The sequence below is a fragment of the Stenella coeruleoalba genome (assembly GCF_951394435.1).
Source record: "Stenella coeruleoalba genome assembly, chromosome: 1".
In the NCBI taxonomy this organism is placed as follows: domain Eukaryota; kingdom Metazoa; phylum Chordata; class Mammalia; order Artiodactyla; family Delphinidae; genus Stenella; species Stenella coeruleoalba.
Window position 1 is genome coordinate 14,830,624 of NC_137169.1, and position 18,231 is coordinate 14,848,854.

Below are 18,231 nucleotides of genomic sequence, written 5' to 3' on the forward strand. Positions count from 1 at the left end.
CCGGCTGGTTTTAAGAGAGAATAGGATGTAATACTGGAGCTGCTGGTGAAAGTGCCGCAACGTAGGAGGACCATTCCTATATAAAGTTCCACAATAAAGAGATATAGAGAGATTAATCTTGATACTTTTGAACCCCTGGATCCAGCCATACCTGAAGCTAGTGGGCTTGTCAGATACAAGTGGCCTAAGCCAGTTTGAGTAGGATTTTCTGTTACTTGCCACCAAGGGGTCTTTACTTTTTTATTCACTCTTCCCTCCCAACTAATTGTTCATTCATTTCCTCTAACTCCTCTTCTGTTAGTAGGAGCTGTATCTCTAGGTCAGACATTAAACCCTGAAATAGGATGCAAAAGTACTTCCTGCTCAAAGCCAAAACAATTGCATCAAGAGGAGGAAAGGTCAGTCCATTTTCCTCCTGTTTCTAAACATTTGGATGTTGTCAACGTGAAGACAGAACTTCTAGCTTTTGATCTGCTAGTATTGGAGCTCTGTTAAGGCCAAAGAGGCTAATTCTCATGCTCCCCTTAGAAATGTAAACTTCTCCTTTGACTGAAGTCTTACAAATGTGCAGAATTGGGAGAGAAGGACCCTGAAGACATTCGCTGAGCTATTTGCACAACTTCCCTTTATCTATTAAAATGATGTCATTGTTTTTAGAACATTTTGAGCCATTTTTCATTTATAATGTTAAAAGAATGCAGACACATATATAGACTGTAACTTCATTACTTTAAAAAATAGTTAACCTTAATTAGGTTTTAAATTCAAGTAATAAATGTCTTAGGAAAATAAAACATTACAAGAATATATAAAGGAGGATATGTAAATTTCCCCATGAGCTGACTGTCTAGAGGTGACCACGATTGACAGTTTGGTGGATATTCTGGTATGTACTAGAACATAAAGTTCTTAGACACAAATGGGTTATACCATACATATTGTTTGTGACTTTTTTCTTTCATATATCATGGACAAGTCACCACGTCTTTATACAGAGCTATGACAATCTTTTAAAAGGTTGTGTCATATTTCATTGTGTGCAGGGCTATATATGTTATTTGAGTTGCCATTGTATAGAATAGCTTTGACTGTATAGAAATTCCATAATTTATTTTTCCATTTTCTTTTTGATGGACATTGGGATTCTTTCTAAAGTGTGGCTTAACAGAAATTTATTTCTCAAAGTTCTGAAGGCTGCAAGTCCAAGAGCAAGATGCTGGTAGATTTGGTATCTGGTGAGAGCGTGCTTCCTAATTTATATACGCCCATCTTCTTGCTGTCCTCACATGTTGGAAGGGACAAGGAAGCTCTCTGGGGTCTCTTTTATAAGGGCACTAATCCCATTCTTGAAGGCTCTACCCCCATGACTTAATTATTTCCCAAAGGCTCCCCCCTCCAAATACCATCACATTGGGGATTAGATTTCAATATACGAATTTGGGGTGAACACAAACATTCAGTCTATGGAAGTAGGACTGCACTTTTTTTTCTTTTTTCTTGATTAGTCAGTATTAGGGAATGAATGGCAATGAGCCATTTGCTTTCACTTACTTTCATTCTATCAGCCAGAAACCAAACTCAAATTGGCTTGGCAAAAAATGGAGTGAACAGTGAGGTAAGTGGCTTCAGGCATGGCTGGATTCAGGGCTCAAATGATGACATTGGAGCTCATTTTCTGTTTCCCACTGGGTTGGCCTTATTCTATTCTAGGCCATGGCCCCCTGTAGCTCTAGGCTCTCTCCTTTTAGTGGCAAGGTGGTTGCAGCAGCTCCAGCCCTCATATCCTCTCAGATTCAAGCTCTGCACTCAAAAACAAGTTTGTTTCCCAATAGTCTGAGTCAAAGTCCTGATAGTCGCTCTTATTGGACCTCTCATGGACCCAATCATAGTGGCCCAAGGAATGGGCTCAGTTGATTCACTTGGGCCTGGGGTGGTCAGGTTCTCCACCCCTGGGGGAGATAGAACCACTCCCCACCCCACCCCACCCCACCACCAAAGGAACTGAGAATGGGGGAAAGGCAGAGGCCCTAATGAAAATCTGGGAGTGCTGAATGGTTGCTGGGGAGATCAAACCTTCCTCCAGTTCTGCTGGGCACTACTGACTCCACTGTCATCCTGGTGTAAATTCATTCTCCATACTGCAGCCAGAAAGATGTTCTCTAAAAAGAACAAATCTGAGCCTGTTTACAACTCTTCAGTGGTCCTTCCTTGCCCTCAGGGTAAACTCCATCCTCCTTAACAAGGCCTCCAAGACGTGGCCGGCCTCTCCTACCACACCAGCTAGATTTCTCCCCAGTATCCCCTCACACCCCTAAACCCTAGCATTCCTTAATAAAGTCATGCTGAATTGCTTAGTTGTCTGAATACACCCTGTTCTCTCTCCCACTTCTTGGCCTTTGCATAATAGTCCTGGTGATTTATAAAGAACTTACTAAGTGCCAGGCAATGTGCTAAGTATTATATGTGTACTTTACACCCCATTTGAGTACTCACAATAACCCTGTGAAAGGCAGTAGAGTGTGCAAGGTAGAAACACACTCCAGAGACAGTCTGCTGAAGTTCAGTTTCAGGCTCACGTATTAATCATGTTTTTATTTTGTTTTTATGATGCTTTGACATTTTAGGGCCTTGCTAATCCCGGAGAGACTGCCCCTCCCAGGGCTAGCTAATTCCTAGAGATAGTAAACAACTTGCCTAAAAACCCGCCTTTCACATGCAAACCAATCAATCCAAAACCAAACACCTGACTATATACTTTATCAACTCTCACAGCGAGTCAATATTGCCCCAGCTGTCAATCACCCCAGGGCTGGATACCAGGTAACTAGGGACCACCCCATAGCCTGGAGCCTGCTGAAATTATTCAAACTAGCCATTCCTGATTTACCTTGCCTCTCTCCTTCCTTCCCATGAAAATCACAATAAAAACTTTTGACCATGCTTTTATTTCTGTCTTACTGACCCTGTTGCTTTCCCACACAGCCCTGTGTAGCTGTCACGCCCCACTCCCCTTGAGAATTGTAATGCATTCTTCTTTCAAAGGCAGTCGTCTCCATGTCTGTCATCTTACCATACCTGATTAAAATAAAATCTTAGGTACATTTCACAACAGCTCAGCCTCTTACCAGGTGTGTGACCTTGGGCTCAATCTCTCTCTTGAATTCTCTTTATCTAAAATAGGGATAATAATAATGTCTACTTAGGGACTTCCCTGGTGGCACAGTGGTTAAGAATCCGCCTGCCAATGCAGGAGACACAGGTTCGAGTCCTGGTCCGGGAAGATCCCACATGCCGCGGAGCAGCTAAGCGCATGCGCCACAACTACTGAGCCTGCATGCCACAACTACTGAAGTTTGAGCGCCTAGAGCCCGTGCTCCACAACAAGAAGAGCCACCACAATGAGAAGCTCCTGCACCACAATGAAGGGTAGCCCCTGCTCGCCGCAGACCCAGCGCAACCAAAAATATATAAAATTTTTTAAATGCCTACTTAAAAGATGTAGGGAAAAATTGTGAAAGACTTTGAAATGGGGGGAAAAGAAAGCGAGAGAGAAAGTAGAAAAAACATTAGAGGGATTAACTCACACATCAAGGGTCTTGGCACGTTCCATTATCTTTTTTTTATAAATTTATTATTTATTTTTGGCTGCATTGGGTCTTTGTTGCTGTGCGCGGCTTTTTCTAGTTGCGGCGAGTGGGGGCTACTCTTCGTTGCGGTGTGCAGGCTTCTCATTGCGGTGGCTTCTCTTGTTGCAGAGCACAGGCTCTAGGCCCGCAGGCTTCAGTAGTTATGGCACACGGGCTCAGCAGTTGTGGCTCACGGGCTCTAGAGCGCAGGCTCAGTAGTTGTGGTGCACAGGCTTAGTTGCTCCGCGGCATGTGGGATCTTCCTGGACCAGGTCTCGAACCCGTGTCCCCTGCATTGACAGGCGGATTCTTAACCACTGCGCCACCAGGGGAGGCCACATTCCATTGTCTCTGAGTTATTTTACAACCCTCTAAGTTGTAGCAAACTGATAGTAATGCAATAATTATTGCTAGTAGAACTGCAAATTGTGTCTGGTGAAGTGAAATTTTGTCCAGAGGATATTGACAAGTTTTGTCAGTTTGCATCTGTTTGTAAAGTCATTTCAGCATTCCTTTTCTGACTATAAATGTAATACTTTGAATTTTGCTTTTAATCACTTGTAACCTCTTAGTGGTTCCCTCGTTGTGTAATGAGTTCAATAAAGTCTCAGTCAGGGACTTCCCTGGTGGTCCAGTGGTTAAGAATCCGCCTTCCAATGCCGGGGACACGGGTTTGATCCCTGGTCAGGGAACTAAGATCCCACATGCCGCAGGGCAACTACTGAGCCCACCCGCTCTGGAGCCCACGCCACAACAGGAGAGAAGCCCATGCGCTGCAACAAAAGATCCTGCGTGCCGCAACTAAGACCCATGGCAGGCAAATACATAAATACATAAATATTAAAAAAGAAATAAAGTCTTGGTCAATGTTCATTTGTGTCTGTATAAGAGTCATGATTTAATCTTTTTTGAAAATAAGCCTTGAATGTTCCACTGAGACATCCAACGGATCCACCTGACTAGCCAGGTAAACTGCCTTTACCAAGGTACCTCGTGGGTGCTGTAAGAACAGGCACATCTTTTCTTGGCTCTCAGAGATAGATCCCACCTAGCAATAGAAATTTAACTTTGCTAAGTCTCTGTTTCTATATATTCTTTCTACTAAGTTTGTGTTTTGTTTTTTATTTTGGTTTGTTTACAGTCAATAAATTATTCCCCTTTAGTGGCAGCAACAATTGGGATTTTGATTTTTTTTTTTTTTTTTTTTTTTTTTTTTTGCGGTACGCGGGCCTCTCACTGTTGTGGCCTCTCCCGTTGCGGAGCACAGGCCCCGGACGCGCAGGCTCAGCGGCCATGGCTCACGGGCCCAGCCGCTCCGCGGCATGTGGGATCTTCCCGCACCGGGGCACGAACCCACGTCCCCTGCATCGGCAGGCGGACTCTCAACCACTGCGCCACCAGGGAAGCCCTGGGATTTTGATTTTTATGGTCAGCACATTTACTGATCTCTGTGAAAGGGTTAATGATTATAGAAATCTATTCTCTGGAGAAAGAGGCAGAGAATCTGGCTTGTTAGTCTTTTTGTTCGTTTATTTGAGCTCAAATCAATTAAGATTTTGACCAATCAGTTTCATGTATTTTTGAGGTTATTCTTGATTCTTGGCAAAATTGTAGATCTAAAGCTCTGTAAGTTTGTATATGTGTAATACTGAAAGGCCTTTATCTCTTGTTGTGTAAGCGTGTAAAGTTTTCATATCTGTAGAGGATCTAAATAAATGAGATTATGAAGACTCAAAGAAAAGGAGCTCTTCTGAAGCTCTTACAGAGATAAAAAAAAGATTATAAATATTCTTAAAATTTGAATAAAATGAGGAAATTGAATTTCTAATACTGAAATTGTGTGATAAGTAAAAAAAATTATTCTTATGGAAACTCAGAAGTGTTTTAAAAACTCAAATGCACTTAATTAAGATAAATCTTTGGCAAATAAGGCTAGCTTAATAATTTTTCTTTGGGACTTCCCTGGTGGAGCAGTGGTTGGGAGTCCACCTGCCAATGAGGGGACACGGGTTCGAGCCCTGGTCTGGGAGGATCTCACATGCCACGGAGCCGCAACTAGGCCTATGCGCCACAACTACTGAGCCTGCACTCTGGAGCCCGCAAGCCACAACTACTGAACTCGAGTGCTGCATCTACTGAAGCCCGCGCACCTAGAGCCCATGCTCCACAATAAGAGAAGCCACCACAGTGAAAAGCCTGTGGACCACAGCAAAGAGTGGCCCTTGCTCGCCGCACCTAGAGAAAGCCCATGTGCAGCAATGAAGACCCAATGCAGCTAACGTTACTCCTGTGTAGCATTTACAAAATGAAGAAAGGTAAATTTGTATTCAACTGCATTGAATCATTATTCTGACAAATCTTATTTTAACAGCGATCATGTCTTATAGTATGTTAGCTAATCCAAGATCTTCAGATGACTGAAAACCTTGCACTGATATTAAATTGAGTTATTTAATGAATAATCATTGATACCTAAATAATTTCTAAGATAGAACACTGAAACATTGTTAACTAAGCATGATTTTAAGTTTATATATTCTGCATATATGCTATATAAAGGTTATGTTCTGGGTTTCATTAATGAGCATTTTTAAAACATGTAAAAGAGATACCTGTGACTGTAGAAAGTTGCACTGTAAGCTCTGCTTGTCCGCTGCAATACTTGGGTAAAGCGGACAGGTTTTCCTTAACTTACCCCACACCTTATTGTTATCTTTGACATAGAAGTTAGTTACTTTGGTGAAAAGTAAAACTTTGGTTAAAAGTAAAAATTCTATGAGTGGTTGAGATGACACTAAGAGCAGTGGTAACAGAGAACTATAACATGTATGTGAGCAGGTGTTCTCAGGCTTTTTGGGGGGAGCCTCTTGATCTCCTTACATTCTTCAGATTTATTGAGGACTCCAAACAGCTTTTGTTTATGCAATTTTTTTAAATATATAGATTTTATTTTTATTTTTTATATATAATTTTTTTATTTTGTTTATGCAAATTTTAACTGTTAATATTTACCATATTGGAATTTGAGGCTGGGAAAAATTTTTAACAAATCTTAAAATGTAATATATTGATTCATTTGAAGGTAAAAATGATGTACTCAGGACTTCCCTGGTGGCGCAGTGGTTAAGAATCCACCTGCCAGTGCAGGGGACACGGATCTGATCCCTGATCCCGGAAGACAGCATGTGCGGCGGAGCAACTAAGCCCGTGCGCCACAACTACTGAGCCTACGCTCCAGAGCCCGCGAGCCGCAACTACTGAGTCCGTGTGCTGCAGCTGCTGAAGCCCACGCACCTAGAGCCTGTGCTCTGCAACAAGAAAAGCCACTGCAATGAGAAGCCCCCACTTGCCGCAACTAGAGAAAGCCCACTTGCAGCAACGAATACCCAATGCAGCCAAAAAAAAAAAAAAGGTGTACTCATTGCTTGTTAACATAAATATCACCTTAGCATTAATATGAAAATTGTTCTGGCCTTGTGGGTCCACTGAAAGAGAAACACTGTGCTAAGGTAAAGTGTCAGTTTGATTCAGAATATAAAAGAGCATTTATATATATAAATAAATTTTACTTGCTTTGGTTTGTGACACCTGAGTCTGAAAAGAAACTATGAAATATGTTAAAATTATAGGAAAGTTTGCTCAATCTTGACAGACTTGCTTCCTTGCTTTACTGATAAGTGCTTTCACCTGCTTATGAAAGGTTATTCTTTACTTTCTGTATAATTGTCTATATAGCAAACTTTCCATGTCTTAATAAGTTTCTGTGATTTATTCTGATTTTATTGTATCGATTATTTAAGGGGGAAAAAAGAAGAACCATGATTCCTCACTTACAAAAAAGCGAATCTTCTTTATCATCTTGTTACCGTCTATGTTTATTTTTAAATGCTTTATTATCACAATGATAGACACTCATGATCCTCTCTTAATTGAATGTCCAAGTCGTCACTGATAACTTTTTTGAATTTTTGCCTTCCCAGACTGGATCGAAAAAAAGTAAAATAAAATTTCAAGATGTTAGCTACGTCTAAAATGATCTTTGAGCTTTCCCATAGGATCTTTGGAAAAATCACAAAGATTTGTTCTTTCACTTTATTCTTTATTTATTCTTAAACAAATATTTATTTATTTATTTTGGTTGTGTTGAGTCTTAGTTGGGGCTCGAGGGCTCCTTAGTTGCGACTTGCCGACTCCTTCGTTGTGGCATGCAAACTCTTAGTTGTGGCATGCATGTGGGATCTAGTTACTTGACCAGGGATTGAACCCAGGCCCCCAGCATCGGGAGCTCGGAGTCCTAACTGCTGCCCCACCAGGGAGGTCCCTTGTTCTTTCACTTTATAAAAAAAGATGCTAGAAATAATTAGATTTGCTTGAAGAGTTGCATGGAAAGAGCCGTCAAATCAGAAGAAATGCTCAGCTTTCTCTAGGTTAAATATGTCTAGGAAAAATGTTATTTATACAAATATTTTAAAATTGTATCCTTTATGAGAAGTCCCTGGAACAATGTCTTTGCTCTCCATAGTATGTTCTTACCCTCAAGGAAAGCACTGTTATGAACCAGTTCTCTTAAGAACTAGAACAATTGTGAAATAGCTTTGTTGAGTTTTCCTACTTTCATCAGAGTCCTATCAGTGCTTTGCCTGATATTGGCAACAATAGTATAGTGTATCAGTCATGAGCTCAGATATTTTTTAAAATGTTTACTCTCTGCTACAATACTTGGGTAAGGCTTCCTTCTTTTATTTTTTCTTTCTTTCTTTTTTTTTTTTTGGCGGCATCGTGTGGCATGAGGGACCAGGGATCGAACCAGGCCCCTGGCAGTGAAAGCGCCAAGTCCTAACCACTGGACTGCCAGTGAATTCCCAAGGCTTCTTTCTTTAATTTGAATCTAGCATGGTCTAGGCCAGTGGAATGCACATCAGACTTACAGAATAGAGACCTGTAGGCATCTACAGATACTCCTGGTACAAAAAAAAGTCTCAGGATTATTATACGTTATCTCTCAAGATTTTTTCCTCTCTACAAATTATGTTTATCCATTTTTATGAATCAGATGTAACATTGACTGACTTCTTTGAAAACAGGCTTAATCATTATCTTTAGAGATAGTTTGCCTAAATTTTATTCTTTTCTGAATGTTTGATTATCTTTGTTTTACATGCCAGAAACAACGAAATTTCCTTGTCAGTTTCATGATTCTTATTATGCACTCTCATCAGAACTTTCACATTGGAAAATTATCAGTAATCAATTGACCATATCCATTTTGGTCATTACCATCTACGATATCCCTGAGGCTTGCCTGAAGACCCTGCTGTAAGCCACAGACCAGAGTTTGTGTTCTCAACAAAAAAGGAGAGTTTCAGAGCTTCACGGAGAAGGGCTGTACCAGATACTTCAAACTATTGACACTCAAAGCTGAGCTGACCCGGCTCAGACAACTTTCAGGTTCTGCCAGTGGCGTGAGTCAGCATTTCCAAGATGCTATAGTCAAGCAGAAGGCTTCCTAAGACACTACCTCAAGAGTCAGCAGAACTAGAATTAATTACATAGGACTGAATTGACTGACAAGGGAAAGTTTATTGTAGTTATTTGTGTGGAATATTGTTGATGTTGTTTTAGTGTTCTATTTTCTAGATTTACAAGGAAGCTCTTTGTCTTTCTTCTTAAGCCATCTGTAACCCATAACAACTTAGTAGATTCTGCTTTTGTAAGTGGAACTAAACATTCACTGACCTTGCAGAATTTAGACACTCTTAATGTACCCCTACTTTTCATGGCAAGAATTATTTGCATAGTTTTAATAAGAATATTCCCTCCTCCTTGCCAGGATAAATTGATTGTACACCAAGGAGTGTCATATTTGAGAATGATGCTCCTCAAATCAGGTATAACAAGACATTTTAGGGAATAAAATTTGACACTGAACTGAACTTGTGTCTGCTTGCCCATGGGCAGCAAAGCCAATCTAGTGACACTGTGCTGTGGTGAAAGAACGTATGGCATTTATTGATGGGCCAGGCAAGGAGAATGGGCAGCTCATGCCCAAAAGACCAAACTCCCTGAAGACTTTCAGGGAAGGAATTTTAAAGGAAAAATTAGGGGTGAGGGTTGCAGGGTGTGTGATCAGCTCATGGACTTTTTTCTGATTAGTTGGTGGTGAGGTAGCAGGGTGATGTTTCAGGAATCTTAATCATCAACCTTCTGGTTCCAATCAATCTGAGGTCTACATGCTTGTGGTCAGCATTTAGTCACCATCCTCCACCTGGGTGGGGGGTCTTAGTTTCTGCAGAACAACTCAAATGTATGTGTCAGATCATTATGTCTCTCCCTTGAGGAGGAACCGGCACTCTGTTTTATCACTGAACTATTGTTGAAGGGATTATTATTTTTCTTGCTGGACTGCTTTTCTTTTGTTTCTGCATCCCATCACGTCTCTAATTAGTAACTGCTTGAGTCTGCTCTTTGGAAGGCCTAGGAGACTACAGCCTTTTTTCTACAAACAAGAAACAGTAGACATGGAGGGCCTTTTGTACCTGGGAGGGCCCTGCAGAGTCCCGCTTCTTTTCAATCCCCCCTTTTCTTTGATACTCCTCAATCCTGAGGAGAACAAGGGCTGGACAAGAAAGGGAATAAAGTTTTGGGTAGAGAGGTTAATCATAAACTCTGCTGGGTAACTTGGTTTTAGGGGACTTGCTTTCAAATTTGGCTGTATTTACAGAATTAATCCCTACAGAGCTCTCCAAGAAAACTGGTCCGGCACCTGGTTTACAGGTACTAAGGAATGATATTTGGGATATTTGGGAGACCTCAAAAGGAGGAATTCAACCAAATTTATAGGTACAACAGATGAGAGAAATCTGGTGAAAAAAGTTTCTTGCACTGGGTTTCTTAACCTATTAATAACATATAATAGAGCCTTTAAAAATTCCAAGTGGAGATCCCTTATAAAAATCTCCAGACAAAAGTTAATTTGTAATTGTTTAAAACTGTATGGCTGAAATTAAGGAAACACTCCCATTTACCATCACAACAAAAAGAATAAAATACCTAGGAATAAACCTACGTAAGGAGACAAAAGACCTGTATACAGAAAACTATAAGACACTGATGAAAGAAATTAAAGATGATACAAACAGATGGAGAGATATACCATGTTCTTGGACTGGAAGAATCAACATTGTGAAAATGACTATACTACCCAAAGCAATCTACAGATTCAATGCAATCCCTATCAAACTACCAGTGGCATTTTTCAGAGAACTAGAACAAAATATTTCACAATTTGTATGGAAACACAAAAGACCACAAATAGCCAAAGCAATCTTGAGAAAGAAAAACAGAACTGGAGGAATCAGGCTCCTGGACTTCAGACTATACTACAAAACTACAGTAATCAAGTCAGTATGGTACTGGCACAAAAACAGAAATATAGATCAATGGAACAGGATAGAAAGCCCAGAGATAAACCCACACACATATGGTCACCCACACACATGTGGTCACCTTATCTTTGATAAAGGAGGCAAGAATATACAATGGAGAAAAGACAGTCTCTTCAATAAGTGGTGCTGGGAATACTGGACAGCTACATGTAAAAGAATGAAATTAGAACACTCCCTAACACTATACACAAAAATAAACTCAAAATGGATTAAAGACCTAAATGTAAGGCCAGACACTATAAAACTCTTAGAGGAAAACATAGGCAGAACTCTCTATGACATAAATCTCAGCAAGATCCTTTTTGACCCACCTCCTAGAGAAATGGAAATAAAAATAAACAAATGGGACCTAATGAGACTTAAAAGCTTCTGCACAGCAAAGGAAACCATAAACAAGACGAAAAGACAACCCTCAGAATGGGAGAAAATATTTGCAAATGAAGCAACTGACAAAGGATTGATCTCCAAAATATACAAGCAGCTCATGCAGCTCAATATCAAAAAAACAAACAACCCAATCCAAAAATGGGCAAAAGACCTAAATAGGCATTTCTCCAAAGAAGATATACAGATCGCCAACGAACACATGAAAGGATGCTCAACATCATTAATAATTAGAGAAATGCAAATCAAAACTACAATGAGGTATCACCTCACACCGGTCAGAATGGCCATCATCAAAAAATCTACAAACAATAAATGCTGGAGAGGGTGTGGAGAAAAGGGAATCCTCTTGCACTGTTGGTGGGAATGTAAATTGATACAGCCACTATGGAGAACAGTATGGAGGTTCCTTAAAAAACTAAAAAATAGAACTACCATACGACCCAGCAATCCCACTACTGGGCATATACCCTGAGAGAACCATAATTCAAAAAGAGTCATGTACCACAATGTTCATTGCAGCTCTATTTACAATAGCCAGGACATGGAAGTAACCTAAGTGTCCATCATTGATGAATGGATAAAGATGTGGCACATATATACAATGGAATATTACTCAGCCATAAAAAGAAATGAAATTGAGTTATTTGTAGTGAGCTGGATGGACCTAGAGTCTGTCATACAGAGTGAAGTAAGTCAGAAAGAGAAAAACAAATACCGTATGCTAACACATATATATGGAATCTAAAAAAAAAATAAAATTGGTTCTGAAGAACCTAGGGGCAGGATAGGAGTAAAGATGCAGATGTAGAGAATGGACTTGAGGACACGGGGAGGGGGATGGGTAAGCTGGGACGAAGTGAGAGAGTGGCATGGACATATATACACTACCAAATGTAAAATAGATAGCTAGTGGGAAGCAGCCGCATAGCACAGGGATATCAGCTTGGTGCTTTGTGACCACCTAGAGGGGTGGGATAGGGAGGGTGGGAGGGAGACGCAAGAGGGAGGAGATATGGGAACATATGTATATGTATAGCTGATTCACTTCGTGATACAGCAGAAACTAACACATCATTGTAAAGCAATTATACTCCAACAAAGATGTTAAAAAAAATAAAGAACCGCTAATAATCTAAAAAAAACCCAAACTGCATGGCTTTCAATTTTGCAAAGCAAATTTACCAGACTTGTATGACAAATTAATACTTTCACTGCACTTGTGTAAACAATTAGTACAAATTTAATGAGACCAGCTTTATTTTGTGATCAAGAATAATTTTTGAGATTATTACGACCATAAGGGATTTGGGGAGACCATACGGATGAATCGGAAAGACCCTGAAATATATTGGGTGTCCTGACTGGCTGTCAGTGAAAGGTTATCTCTCCCTTTCATTATCTTTGAACTACTTTATAGCTCTGTAAGTTATAGAAAACTGGCAGTAATGTGAATGATTCTTGTCTATAGAAATGCAGTTGTGTCCAGTGGAATGCAATTTATTATTTATTCTCTAGTGGATATTGACCAACTTTGCCAGTTTTGTAACTATTTATAAATTAATTTCATTGTTCCTTATCTCACTATAATTGTCGGGGTACTTTGATTTCTCCTTTGAACTATTCATAACGTCTTTCTGGTTCCCTCATTACTTAACAGATTCTATAAAATCTTTGCTATGGGTTCATTTCATACCCATATGAGAGTCAAATTTTTATTTTTTTTCAAAATTATCATGAGTTAATATATGTAAGATGCTTCGAAGAGTGCCTGGCACCCAGTACAGGCTTAGTAAATGTTAGCTTTTCTAAGTAAAGGATTCAGATTATCCCCAGTTTTACAGATGAGGAGAATGAGGTACAGAGAAGGCAGAGGCGCATTTGCTTAAATGGCATAGCTTGTCAGGGGAGGAAGAGAGCTAGAAGTCCAATCTGTCTGTCTTCAAAGCCTCTGTCTTCTTGTCCCCACCCCACCACACCCCTCTCTTACCCATAGTCCTCTCTGGCTGGGCTTTGCTAACTCCCACTCATTCTTCAGGTTTCATAGTTGGAGTCTCTCTGGATCCTTCTGGGCTAGGTTTAGCAGCGCCACCTCGAACCTTGTATCTTCCCCCATCAAGCTCCTATCATAAATATGTTGCAACCATCAATCTCTTCATCTTAAAGACGAGCCCCCATACTGACCAGGGACCAAGACCTTCCATCCCCATCCAGCACAGAGCCTGGCACGCAGCAAGGGCGAGAAGTGAGGTGTCGTGTAAGTGTGGCATTTTCTTCACCTGGGATGGAGAGCAGGGGTGCTTTCCGGAACTGCCTGGAACCCCTCTGCATCTCTGTTGTCTGCCAGCCCCACACTCCTTGGGCTCCTGGCCACTCTAGGGAGTAGCAAGCCCACCTAAAGAGGATGCCCAGAGCCACTAGGCTCTCATGACTTGAGTTTCCAGTTTTCATTTTTGTGTTTTTCCAAATCAAATTCCAGAAATCCCGGTTTAAAAATAACCAAGAAACGCAATCTTCTCCACCAAGCCGTCTGGCAAAAACAAATCCTCAGCAGAGACCAATGTGCAGTCTCGCTTCACACTTACTCATTTTCAGACGCCAACTCAGCGTTTTGGGTGGGGAGGAAAAGGGGAGGCAGGACTCCTGGGGGCCGAAGGACAAGGGCCCAGGAGCAGGGCACAAGCTGGGCTGGATGGGTTGCCCGCACACGCCCTGTGGGCAGACAGCTGCTCGAAACTGCTGTGAAGTCCGGTTTTCCTTGGAGTCTCAGCCTGCTGGTCCCCAGCCCTGGCTCGGGCAGGAGATCAAAGCAGCCCTGGAAAACTGTCTCCGTTAGTGATCCAGAATTCATTCTCCTTCCCTAGGGAGACATCAGCTTCTGCTGGAGCCTGCCTTTCCCCATCATGACTTAGGGAATAGGCTGGTGTTGATAGGGAGTAGCGTTTATACTCACACCGATCAACGACTTCCAACTCCCTCCTCTGTTCTCCATGGTCTATTTTTTGACCTGTCATCTTTCTTAATGCCTGTTTTTGTGGGCGAGAAAAAAAAAGTGTGATGGAAGAGAGGAAATTTAGGACCAGGGAAGGCCTGGAAAACTGTCGAATTTCATATTTCCTCCTTATTTGAATCAGCATTTATGTCCCTCAATGGGGTTTTCCTGCACATGCTTGTATAACTCCCTTTTAAAACAATTTTTGCTGTTTTTTCCTTTCCCTGCCCCTGGGTGAGTTATTCCAACGACTAGTTTCCACCTCAAAAGAAAAGTCGTGGACAGGAAAAAAGTGGTCGTGTGGTCTGTTGGCTACAACAAAAGTGGAGCCAGGAGACTTTGGTTCTATTCTGAGCCTTTTTGGGAACACAACGAAGGCGAGGGACAAGAGCCCTGCCCTCTTACGGGAGTTCCCAGGACCCAGTGCCAACAGGAGGAAGTTACTTCCTTCAGATCCAAAGGGGACCAGGACCTAGCCTATATGAAACACCTGCCCAATGCCAGCCTTCTACTGACTGGCTCAATGGACCCTCAAAACTTGTGAGACAGGGCTTTTGACTCCTGTGTTACAGTTGGGGAAACCGAGGCTGAGAGAGATTGAGTGGATTGCCCCAGGTAGCCCAGCTTGGCAGTGGCAGCCAACATCAGAGCCCGGTTCTGGTTCTCAGGTCTGAGCTGTTTCACTGTAAAGCGCGACCCGCGACCCGCAACCGTGCTTCATTTGCTGATGGATTCAATTTATTGAGCACCTGTTACGCGCCATCCTCTGTTCCTGTCGTGTAGTGAGCAAAACGGAGATCCCTTTCCTTTTGTTTTTTGGCTGTGCCGCTTGGCTTGCCGGATCTTAATTACCCGACACCAGGGATGGAACCCTGGACTCTGGCAGTGAGAGCACAAAGTCCTAACCCGTGACCCGGGACTGTCAGGGAACTCTCTCAAAGATCCCTTTCTTGGGACTTCCCTGGCGGTCTACTGCTTAAGACTGGGTGCTTCCACTGCACGGGGCACGGGTTCTATCCCTGGTCAGAGTAATAAGATCCTGCATGCCACGCCAGGCCAAAAACAAAACAAAACAAAAGAAAAATCCCTTTCTTTACGGAGCTTATATTCTAGTCGGGGGTGGGTGGAGGAGAGAGGAAGAGAAAATAAAATAAAGAAGTAAATTATGAAACATGATAGGTGGTATATGCTAAGGACAAAAGAAAAATTAGAGCAGGCTAAGTGTTTTGGGAGGGCTGGAGACACTTAGGTAGGGTAATCAAGATAGGCCTCATGGAGGAGGGGACATCTGAAGACTTAGGTGTGAGAGGGAATTCCCTGGCGGTCCAGTGGTTAGGACTCCAAGCTTGCACTGTGGAGGGGTGGGAGGGTGGGGGGACTGGGGTTGGATCCCTGGTTGTGGAATTAAGATCCCGGCAAGGTGCATGGCCCCGCCAAAAAAGAAAGAGAGAGAGAGAGAGAGATGTGAGAGTCAGAGAGAGGAGGCTGATGTTTCAGGGAAGATTATTACTGTCAGAGGATACAGTCAGGTCAGTGCAAAGGCCCTCTGAGGCCACATTTGCCTAGCACATTCGAGGAGCAGCAAGGAAGACACAGTGAGTTTGAGATGTGTGATTTCTCTCCATACAGGGCCAAATAAATAACATCCAAAAGCAAGACCGAAGAGGCCCATTTATGAGGAGCTTCCAAACAAACCAGCCAATTCCTGACTTTCCCCACTACCGCCTTCCTTTAGACCAGCTGTTTTGAACCCAAGGGTCTGTGAACTTGGATGGGAAAAAAAAGTACAACTTTTTTTTTTTCCCACTAACCTCTTACTTGAGTTTAACACTTCCTTCAATTATGAGCCAGGCAACAAACCCCAGTAGACTTAGCAGGACCAGCAACTGACATCAATAGGAATCAGATATTTTCGTTTCACATAACAGGTGCTGTAAATTATCCCCAAATGTCTTTTACCCACTTCACTTTGAACTAGTAGTAGTTATAGAGCCTGCCACTGGGTCTCATGCTTCATTGCATTAACAAGCACATATGTTACTATATCACAAATTCAAATTTAAAACATTTTTGATAATGGTATTTCATTATATTTAGTTTTCTTTGTAATCCTATGAATTTTATTCTTTGTATCTAAAAATCATTCTGAGAAAGGCTGCATCAGCTTCCCTAGACTGCTAAAGAGGTCCATGGCATAAAAGAGTTAAAACCTCTGATCTAAATTCAATATCCTTGACAAGACAGGAAGCAAAAAAATAAATAAGGCACTAAAATTTCTTAAGCCATGACAGGAGCCATGCCAGGAACTTGTTAGACATCACCTCGCTTAATCCATACAGTTGCAAGGTGGACATGACTATTATTCCCATTTTACAAGTGAGGAAATTAAGGCTCAGAGAGGTTAAAGTCACCCAGCCAGTCAGTGGGAAATCAGGCATTCAAACTCAGAGAAATTTCTTTCTTTCTTTCTTTTTTTTTAAATATTTATTTATTTGGCTGCACCAGGTCTTAGCTGCAGCACAAGGGATCTTCCCTGTGGTGTGCAGGATCTAGTTCCCTGACCAGGGAACAAACCCGGGCCCCCTGCATTGGGAGCGCAGAGTCTTCACCACTGGACCACCAGGGAAGTCCCCTCAGGGTTAGTTCTAAAGTCTTAATTTCATCAAAACAAACTGTATCATAAGTTGCAGCTTAAATGCCCGTCTGAATCAGGACAGTGTCATACCCAAGTGGCAGGGTGGTATTAGTTTTGAGTCTGGATACTGGAACTAGTTGCCTGGGCTCAAATCCAGCCTGTGCTGTTTGTTTACATGTGACTTTAGGTAAACTACTTCACCTCTCTGTGCCTTCATTTCTGTGTCTTTAACATAAGGCATGATGGTGATAACAATGCCAGCATGGATGTGTTGTGGTGTAGAAAGTGTATGATGTCTAGAACAGTACCCAGAATATAAAAGGTGCTTGCTTTATTTTTCTTAAGGACTTATTTTTATTAAGAGCTTTGGCTCTAGAGAGAAACAGATTGGGTTTGAGTATCAGCATAACTAGCTGTGTGGTCTTGAGCAACTCACTTAACCTCTCTGAGCTTCAGTTTCCTCATTGTGTAAGTGGGGAGCACAATACTTGCCTCATAGTGTGGCTATAAGGGTTACATGATATAATGAATATAGGATATTTAGATATTTACTGACTAGTACAAGCAACCTCTAATAGATACGTGCTCAGTAAGTGCTAACATTAATGAATTATTACTATTATCTATTTCTATTCCTTTTCAACCCCATCAATTTCCCTACTCCTTGCCCTTGTCTTTATGAAGCTTTCCCAGCCTTATTCCTTTACTCAAGGACTTCATGGAATGTCTAATACGATTAATCGAACTATTAAAGTTAAATTCGGACATTTACTACCCAAATGTTTATTGAGCTCTTACCATGTGCCAGACACTGTTCTAGGCACATGGATACACCACTGAACAAGAGTCAAACATCTTGCCCACAGCAGCTAATATTCTAGACTTTAGATACTCTGCCTCACACGAAGGCCCCTTTACTGATCTGGAGAGAATCAAATTAATATTTGACAATAATAACTTCATATCAATGTATTGGACATAGGTCTATACTGCCATTCTCTAGACAGATCCTCCCTAAGGTGAGCTAAGTAGCTCTCCAGCCCCATCCCTTACCACTGAGAACTGTTTTTTTCTCTAGACATGCAATGCCCATTCACAGTTCTGTGTTTTTACACAAGCCTGTCTCTTTGCCTGGAGTATCGTTTCCAC